The following is a 10397-nucleotide window of genomic DNA, read 5'->3' as shown; positions in this document are numbered from 1 at the left end:
ATAGACATCTACAGAACTCTACATCCAAAAGGAACAGGATACACATTCTTCTCAAGTGCACATGGAACATTCTCCAGAACAGACCACATACTAGGCCACAAAAAGAGCCTCAGTAAATTCCAAAAGATTGAAATCCTACCAACCAACTTTTCAGACCACAAACGCATAAAACTAGAAATAAACTGTACAAAGAAAGCAAAAAGGCTCACAAAAACATGGAGGCTTAACAACACGCTCCTAAATAATCAATGGATCAATGACCAAATCAAAATGGAGATCCAGCAATATATGGAAACAAATGACAACAACAACACAAAGCCCCAACATCTGTGGGATATAGCAAAAGCAGTCTTAAGAGGAAAGTATATAGCAATCCAGGCATATTTAAAGAAGGAAGAACAATCCCAAATGAATGGTCTAATGTCACAATTATCAAAACTGGAAAAAGAAGAACAAATGAGGCCTAAGGTCAGCAGAAGGAGGGGCATAATAAAGATCAGAGAAGAAATAAATAAAATTGAGAAGAATAAAACAATAGCAAAAATCAATGAAACCAAGAGCTGGTTCTTCGAGAAAATAAACAAAATAGATAAGCCTCTAGCCAGACTTATTAAGAGGAAAAGAGAGTCAACACACATCAACAGAATCAGAAACGAGATAGGAAAAATCACGACGGACCCCACAGAAATACAAAGAATTATTAGAGAATACTATGAAAACCTATATGCTAACAAGCTGGGAAACCTAGGAGAAATGGACAAGTTCCTATAAAAATACAACCTTCCAAGACTGACCCAGAAAGAAACAAAATCTAAACAGACCAATTACCAGCAACGAAATTGAATTGGTAATCAAAAAACTACCAAAGAACAAAACTCCCGGGCCAGATGGATTTACCTCTGAATTTTTATCAGACATACAGGGAAGACATATTACTCATTCTCCTTAAAGTTTTCCAAAAAATAGAGGAGGCGGGGATACTCCCAAACTCAATCTATGAAGCCAGCATCACCCTAACACCAAAACCAGGCAAAGACCCCACCAAAAAAGAAAACTACAGACCAATATCCCTGATGAACGTAGATGCAAAAATACTCAACAAAATATTAGCAAACCGAATTGAAAAATACATCAAAAGGATAGTACACCATGACCAAGTGGGATTCATCCCAGGGATGCAAGGATGGTACAACATTCGAAAATCCATCAACATCATCCACCACATCAACAAAAAGAAAGACAAAAACCACACGATCATCTCCATAGATGCTGAAAAAGCATTTGACAAAATTCAACATCCATTCATGATAAAAACTCTCACCAAAATGGGAATAGAGGGCAAGTACCTCAACATAATAAAGGCCATATATGACAAACCCACAGCCAACATTATACTGAACAGCGAGAAGCTGAAAGCTTTTCCTCTGAGATCGGGAACTAGACAGGGATGCCCACTCTCCCCACTGCTATTTAACATAGTACTGGAGGTCCTAGCCACGGCAATCAGACAAAACAAAGAAATACAAGGAATCCAGATTGGTAAAGAAGAAGTTAAACTGTCACTATTTGCAGATGACATGATACTGTACATAAAAAACCCTAAAGACTCCACCCCAAAACTACTAGAACTGATATCGGAATACAGTAAAGTTGCAGGATACAAAATTAACACACAGAAATCTGTGACTTTCCTATACACTAACAATGAACCAATAGAAAGAGAAATCAGGAAAACAATTCCATTCACAGTTGCATCAAAAAGAAAAAAATACCTAGGAATAAACCTAACCAAAGAAGTGAAAGACTTATACTCTAAAAACTACAAGTCACTCTTAAGAGAAATTAAAGGGGACACTAACAGATGGAAACTCATCCCATGCTCGCGGCTAGGAAGAACTAATATCGTCAAAATGGCCATCCTGCCCAAAGCAATATACAGATTTGATGCAATCCCTATGAAACTACCAGCAACATTCTTCAATGAACTGGGACAAATAATTCAAAAATTCATATGGAAACACCAAAGACCCCGAATAGCCAAAGCAATTCTGAGAAAGAAGAATAAAGTAGGGGGGATCTCACTCCCCAACTTCAAGCTCTACTATAAAGTCATAGTAATCAAGACAATTTGGTACTGGCACAAGAGCAGAGCCACAGACCAATGGAACAGACTAGAGAATCCAGACATTAACCCAGACATATACGGTCAATTAATATTTGATAAAGGAGCCATGGACATACAATGGCAAAATGACAGTCTCTTCAACAGATGGTGCTGGCAAAACTGGACAGCTACATGCAGGAGAATGAAACTGGACCATTGTCTAACCCCATATACAAAAGTAAACACAAAATGGATCAAAGACATGAATGTAAGTCATGAAACCATTAAACTCTTGGAAGAAAACATAGGCAAAAACCTCTTAGACATAAACATGAGTGACCTCTTCTTGAACATATCTCCCTGGGCAAGGAAAACAACAGCAAAAATGAACAAGTGGGACTATATTAAGCTGAAAAGCTTCTGTACAGCAAAAGACACCATCAATAGAAGAAAAAGGAGCTCTACAGTATGGGAGAATATATTTGAAAATGACAGATCTGATAAAGACCTGACGTCCAAAATATATAAAGAGCTCACACGCCTCAACAAACAAAAAATAAATAACCCAATTAAAAAATGGGCAGAGGAACTGAACAGACAGTTCTCCAAAAAAGAAATACAGATGGCCAACAGACACATGAAAAGATGCTCCACATCGCTAATTATCAGAGAAATGCAAATTAAAACTACAATGAGGTATCACCTCACACCAGTAAGGATGGATGCCATCCAAAAGACAAACAACAACAAATGTTGGCGAGGCTGTGGAGAAAGGGGAACCCTCCTACACTGCTGGTGGGAATGTAAGTTAGTTCAACCTTTGTGGAAAGCAGTATGGAGGTACATCAAAATGCTCAAAACAGAACTACCATTTGACCCAGGAATTGCACTCCTAGGAATTTACCCTAAGAATGCAGCAATCAAGTATGAGAAAGATCAGTGCACCCCTATGTTTATCGCAGCACTATTTACAATAGCCAAGAATTGGAAGCAACCTAAATGTCCATCGATAGATGAATGGATAAAGAAGATGTGGTACATATACACAATGGAATACTACTCAGCCATAAGAAAAGGGAAAATCCTACCATTTGCAGCAACATGGATGGAGCTGGAGGGTATTATGCTCAGTGAAACAAGCCAAGTGGAGAAAGAGAAGTACCAAATGATTTCACTCATCTGTGGAGTATAAGAACAATGGAAAATCTGGAGGAACAAAACAGCAGCAGAATCACAGAACTCAAGAATAGACTAACAGTTACCAAAGGGAAAGGGACTGGGGAGGATGGGTGGGTAGGGAGGGATAAGTGGGGGGGGAGAATAAGGGGGCTATTAAGATTAGCATGCATGGGAGGGTGGGAGAAAGGGGAGGGCTGTACAACACAGAGAAAGCAAGTAGTGATTCTACAACATTTTGCTATGCTGATGGACAGTGACTGTAAAGGGATTTATAGGGGGGACCTGGTATAGGGGAGAGCCTAGTAAACATAATATTCGTCATGTAAGTGTAGATTAATGATACCAAAACAAAACAAAACAAAAAAAAGGCAGTTCCTGTGTGGTGACCTCCAATGAGTTCTACACAATGGTATAAAGTGCATATAAAATGTAGGCAAAGGGTCTGTTTGTGTTTATACAGAGGATCAAAGCCTAATTTGGCTACCCCGAAAATGAACTAAGATACGATATGAAAAAGAACTTCCAACATCATGTCAGACTCATGCCAGAAGATGATCATCAAAAAACCCCAACAAAGATCCACACACTGCTACAGGTGTAGATGCACTCATCCCACCAGCTCCTGGACTTGCCATGGGAATGAAGGAGATATCTAAGCTGGCCTGTGCATACAGTAAAACAACAAATTTGACTGGATCTATACTGTTGGAACTCAACCAAGAATTTGGAGAAGTGCAAATTGTAGCGCTCCAAACTCTTACAACTACAGACTATTTACTGTTAAAAGAACATATGGCATGTGAACAGTCCCCAGGAATGGGTTGTTTTAATTTGTCTGATTTCTCTCAGACTGTTCAAGTTCAGTTGGACAATATCCACCATATCATAGATAAGTTTTCACAAATGCCTAAGGTGCCTTAATGGTTTTCTTGGTTTCACTGGAGATGGCTGGTAATTACAGATATGCTTTGGTTATGTAACTATACTCCTATTATGTTAATGTGTGTGCACAATTTAATTAGTAGTTTAAATCCTATACATGCTTAAGTTACTCTACAAGAAGATATGTCAAAGAAATAATCAATCTTCCCATGTTTTCTTCCACCTGGTACTTCTATAGCTTTTCTTCTTCCTTCCTAACTACAACCCTTAAATAGAATTCATGCCTCATATCAAATTTACCGAGTATCATAATTCTTCCAAGTGGTAAAGATACCTCAAGACAAATGCTGGGCATAGAAGCCACAGGGCATAAATCTGCAAAGAAGTAAAAAGCTAACCTTTTCAAACAATAAGGCTTCTCTCTCACTTACCAACTTTACATTTCCCTGTATGGCCCAGGAAGATGACTGGTTAGCCAGAGACGGGTAAGATTCCTCAAGAGAGCAAAAACCTAAGACAGGCACAGTCGCAGGGGGGCCATCAGGTCAGAAATTGGGGATCAACAGAGGTGAGGCTTAGAACCTCACCCCCCCTGTTCTGAGAGAAATCTTCTGCATACGTGGATGTTTTATTGCCCTTGTCCAGCTTGGATTAACACATAGTCTACAGGCACACACCTGATCATCTACATTTGCTCTCTTACAACACTAAACTATGTTTTCTACCATTATCTTGTATCTACCTACCACTTCAGCATTTTATTAAAAATAATAATAATGAGAGAAATGTGGTATCCACATATAAATCAAGTATAAAAATCAAATGAGAATTCATATTTAAACTGTTTATAGTTCATAATGCATGAGCAAAACTGAAAGTTTCTGTGATGACTGCCCTAGTACTGTTCACTATGTAACTTATTCACTATGTAAGAATTTGTTCTCCATGTAAGAACTTGTTCGTTATGCTTCAGAAGATTGGAGACTGATGAAAATTAGGCTTGGGGTGGATTAATGATTGTGCATTGAGCATTGACTCCCCTATACAGAATTTTATTGTCGTTAACAACCATTTGATCAATAAATATGAGAGATGCCCTCAGAAAAAAAAAAAAAGTACACACTTCCAATTGTAAAATAAATATGTATCCGGGATGTAATGTATAGCATAAGGAATATAGTCAAAATATTGTAACAACTTGGTATGGTGATAGCTGGTACCTAGAATTATCATGTATATAAATGTTGAATCGCTGTGTTGTACACCTGAAACTAATGTAATACTGTGTATCAACTACCCTTCAATAAAAAATAATTATCTACAAAAAAAAAAAGTATGTTGAAAAGTGCCATCTTCTGAATTTAATCAGACATTTAGAGAAGACATAATACACATCCTCCTTAAAGTTTTCCAAAAAATAGAAGAGGAGCGAATACTCCCAAACTCCTTCTATGAAGCCAGCATCACCCTAATACCAAAACCAGGAAAAGACTCTACCAAAAAGAAAACTACACACCAATATCCCTGATGAACATACATGCAAAAATACTCAACAAAATTTTAGCAAACCGAATTCAAAAATACATCAAGAGGATCATACACCATGACCAAGTGGGATTCATCTCAGGGATGCAAGGATGGTACAACATTCGAAAATCCATCAACATCATCCACCACATCAACAAAGAGAAGGACAAAAAGCACATGATCATCTCCATAGATGCCGAAAAAGCAGTCAACAAAATTCAACATCCATTCATGATAAAAACTCTCAACAAAATGGGTATAGAGGGCAAGTACCTCAACATAATAAAGGCCATATATGACAAACCCACAGCCAACATCATACTTAACAGCGAGAAGCTGAAAGCTTTTCCCCTCAGATGGGGAACAAGACAAGGATGCCCACTCTCCCCACTTTTATTCAACATAGTACTGGAGGTCCGAGCCACAGCAATCAGACAACACAAAGAAATAAAAGGCATCCAGATTGGTAAGGAAGAAGCCAAACTGTCACTGTTTGCAGATGACATGATATTGTACATAAAAAATCCCAAGGTATCCACTCCAAAACTGCTAGAACTAATATTTGAATTCAGCAAAGTTGCAGGATACAAAATTAATACACAGAAATCTGTTGCATTCTTATATACTAACAATGAACTAGCAGAGAGAGAAATCAAGAAAACAATTCCATTCACAATTGTATCAGAAAGAATAAAATACCTAGGAATAAACCTAACCAAGGACGTGAAAGGCCTATACCCTGAAAACTACAGGACACTCTTAAGATAAATTAAAGAGGACACTAATAAATGGTAACTCATCCCATGCTCTTGGGTAGGAAGAATTAATTTTGTCAAAATGGCCATCCTACCAAAAGCAATATACAGATTCAATGCAGTCCCTATCAAAATACCAACAACATTCTTCAGTGAACTGCAACAAATAGTTCTAAAATTCATATGGAACCACCAAAGGCCCTGAATAGCCAAAGTAATCCTGAGAAAGAAGAATAAAGCAGGGAGGATCTCGCTTCCCAACTTCAAGCTCTACTACAAAGGCACAGTAATCAAGGCAATTTGGTACTGGCACAAGAACAGAGCCACAGACCAGTGGAACAGAATAGAGAGTCGAGATATAAATGCAAGCATATGTCAATTAATATATGAAAAAGGAGCCATGCATATACAATGGGGAAATGACAGCTTCTTCAACAGCTGGTGTTAGCAAAACTGGACAGCTACATATAGGAGAATTAAACTGGATTATTATCTAAATCCATACACAAAAGTAAACTCGAAATGGATCAAAGACCTGAAATGTAAGTCATGAAACCATAAAACTCTTGGAAGAAAACATAGGCAAAACTCTCTTGAATATAAACATGAACAACTTCTTCATGAATGTATCTCCCCAGGCAACAAAAGCAAAAATGAACAGGTGGGACTATATCAAACTAAAAAGCTTCTGTACAGGAAAGGACACCCATCAGTAGAACAAAACGGCATTCCACAGTATGGGAGAATATATTCATAAATGACATATCCGATAAAGGCTTAACATCCAAAATATACAAAGAGCTCATGCACCTCCACAAACAAAAAGTAAATAATCCAATTAAAAAATGGGCAGAGGATCTCCAAAGAAGAAATTCAGATGGACAACAGGCACATGAAAAGAGGCTCCGTATTGCTAATCATCAGAGAAATGCACATTAAAACCACAATGAGGTATCACATCACACCAGTTAGGATGGCCACCGTCCAAAAGACAAACAACAACAAATGCTGCAGAGGATGTGCAGAAAGGGGAACCCCCCTACACTGCTGTTGGGAATGTAAATTAGTTCAACCATTGTGGAAAGCAGTATGGAGGTTCCTCAAAAAACTAAAAATAGTAATACTATTTGACCCAGGAATTTCACTCTTTGGAGTTTACCCTAAGAATGCAAGAACCCAGTTAGAAAAAGACATATGCACCCCTATGTTTATCACAGCACTATTTAAAATAGCCAAGAAATAGAAGCATCCTAAGTGTCCATCAGTAGATGAATGGATAAAGAAGATGTAATACATATACACAATGGAATATTATTCAGCCATAAGAAGAAAACAAGTCCTACCATTTGCAACACCATGGATGGAGCTAGAGAGTAGTATGTTCAGTGGAATAAGCCAGGCGGAGAAAGACAAGTACCAAATGATTTCACTCATCTGTGGAGTATAAGAACAAAGCAAAAACTGAAGGAACAAAACAGTAGCAGAGTCACAGAACCCAAGAATGGACCAACGGTGACAAAGGGAGGGGGACTGGTGAGGGTGGGTGGGAAGGGAGGGATAAGGGGAGTAAGGGGCATTACGATTAGAACACATAATGTAGAGGTGGGGGCATGGGGAAGGTAGTATAGTACAGAGAAGACAAGTAGTGACTCTGTAGCATCTTACTACGCTGATGGACAGTGACTGTAATGGGGTATGTGGTGGGGGCTTGATAATGGGGGAATTCTAGTGACCACAGTGTTGCTCATGTAATTGTATATTAATGATACCAAATAAAAATAATAATAATAAAAAAAAGAAAGAAGGAAAAGTGCCATCTCCTCCTAGCAAAGGCTGGTGTGTGCTCTGGGGGCACGGTCTCCTCACAGGTCCCAAGCCCCTCTGCCATTGGCCTCAGGCAGGTATGCAAGGAAAGCAGAGGGATGGTGGGAGCGGCGGGGCTTGCTGCATTCCCCACATCAGTTACTGAAATGTGGGTCACAGACTTGTACCAGGATCAGTCTCAGGTACTCCTCAACTTTGTTCACAACAACACAAAACTTGGTTGTCAAGAAATTTCTGCAAGAAGTTTTCTTCTTTCCTTGAATTCTTCATACATGGGGTGACTCTTCTATTACATTGGTGCAGAAGGCAAATAAATTATGGGCTTTGTTTGGCATTCCAGGATTGGGACCTGTGTGCCGAGCTTTGCTCCTTGCCTGTGTTTACGTTTCCAGTCTGAGCTGCTGCCACTGTCAAAGCAGCAGGATCAGACTTCCATGCATGAGTGCTGCGAGCCTTAAGAGCAAACCACTGAGCAGTGCCTGATACATGAACGCTTCTCAAAATGAGTGGTTTCTTTTTTTCTTTACTCAAACAGAAACATCCTTTAACATAGAAGAGATAAATGCTTGGATATAAGCACTAAAGTGTTCCCAAAACTTGGCCAGAAGCAAGCGTACACGCTGGTTTGGACAGATTTTTAGCACAGGGAACTCACCAGCTCATGGCAGGACCAAACGTTCCTGTGGTGCCCCTTTGGTCCTTTGCAGAGCCCAGACTCAACCTAGACTGCAGTGATTCCCAAGACGGCGTTCATTTCCTCAGAGCTTTGCTGTCCTTTGAAAGCAAGTCATCACATCTTCCCTCCTTTTGACAGGCCCTCGGGAATATTTCCCGAGGGAGACATGTTTAGAGACAAAGCTCTATGCACTTTGGTGTGTCCCCCGCACCCCGTGTTAACCTGTGCAAAACTTCAGAGCACAGTAATGTGCTCTTTTGTAAGTGACACTTGCAGTGAGTTCACGTAATCTAACTGAAGTCTGTGAGGCCAAACGCTTGGGAATTCTGTTGCTTTCAAGGCCATTTTGCACTGGAGATATTGTAACTCTTCTCCTCTCTGAGATGCAGTAAACTGCAACTCAGAAAAATCAGTAGCTTTTGACAAAGAACCTGTTCCCAGCACCAGTTTCCCTCTTAACAAACGAATTGGCTGATGAGGGAATAAACTCCCCACAAAAACAAACAACAGAACCTCTACCAAATCGTGATGGTGACCATGGGTGACGGGAGGTGGCAACACGGAAGAAGAAACTCCAGTTCCAGCTCTAACACTTACAAACTCTTTCATCTCACAGAATGGGGTCACCATCTCTTTCCTTGCCTACTTTTTACAGGGTTTTGTAAAGATTAAAGAATGTAAGTCAAGCACAAAAACTGTAAAATGCTATGCCTCATTGTATGTGCTACATATAAATTATGTATACATTATAGACACACAGCAGTGCATAATCCATTACGATTCCAAGTGATAGACAAATACTCTGGTATTATGCTTCTGATGTTCTTATATGTTTTATTAGAAGAAAATGAAATGTTAGATGCTAAGATTTGGGAAGGGTCACATTAACTGTTCTAGATAACATACATTCTAGATAAGGGTCTTCGAGCCTGTGAACAGCAAAACTAGCCTGCCAGTGTTTCAAATCAGAAGGTGTAACCTTCACTGTGACAAGATTTTTATCCAAGGCCAGAGTGGAAGTGGCAGAAAGATTATTCTAATCTATATCATTTCCAGATAATCCAAAGAAAACACCTGGACTCTACCCAACCACTTAGTCTTTGAACCATATTATCATATCCTACTCCCTCACGTCATTAAATTGCTTTTACTAAATTTGTCTTTGGGGGTCAGGCCTTCGTCCTTCATTGGGGTCCAAAAACAACTCACTGCCATATATTGTAGCAATGACTACTGAAGTCCAGTGGAGGACATTACCCGAGTGCCCCAGTTGTGAAGGCAAGAGGATGACATTTTTTTCAGAACTGAGTAACACAAAGGACTCTACTTTCCTTGAAGTAGTAATGATTTTGTCTTTGTGAATAATGTGAATCAGAATCATGGAGTGCGTAACTGATTTTTTTCGTCTCCAAGAATGACCTTATATTACTGTGAGTTATTTCTCACCTTA

The sequence above is a fragment of the Manis pentadactyla genome, chromosome 5 (assembly GCF_030020395.1).
Source record: "Manis pentadactyla isolate mManPen7 chromosome 5, mManPen7.hap1, whole genome shotgun sequence".
Taxonomy (NCBI): Eukaryota; Metazoa; Chordata; class Mammalia; order Pholidota; family Manidae; genus Manis; species Manis pentadactyla.
The sequence above is the reverse complement of the archived record's forward strand: the minus strand, read 5'-3'. Positions refer to the sequence as shown.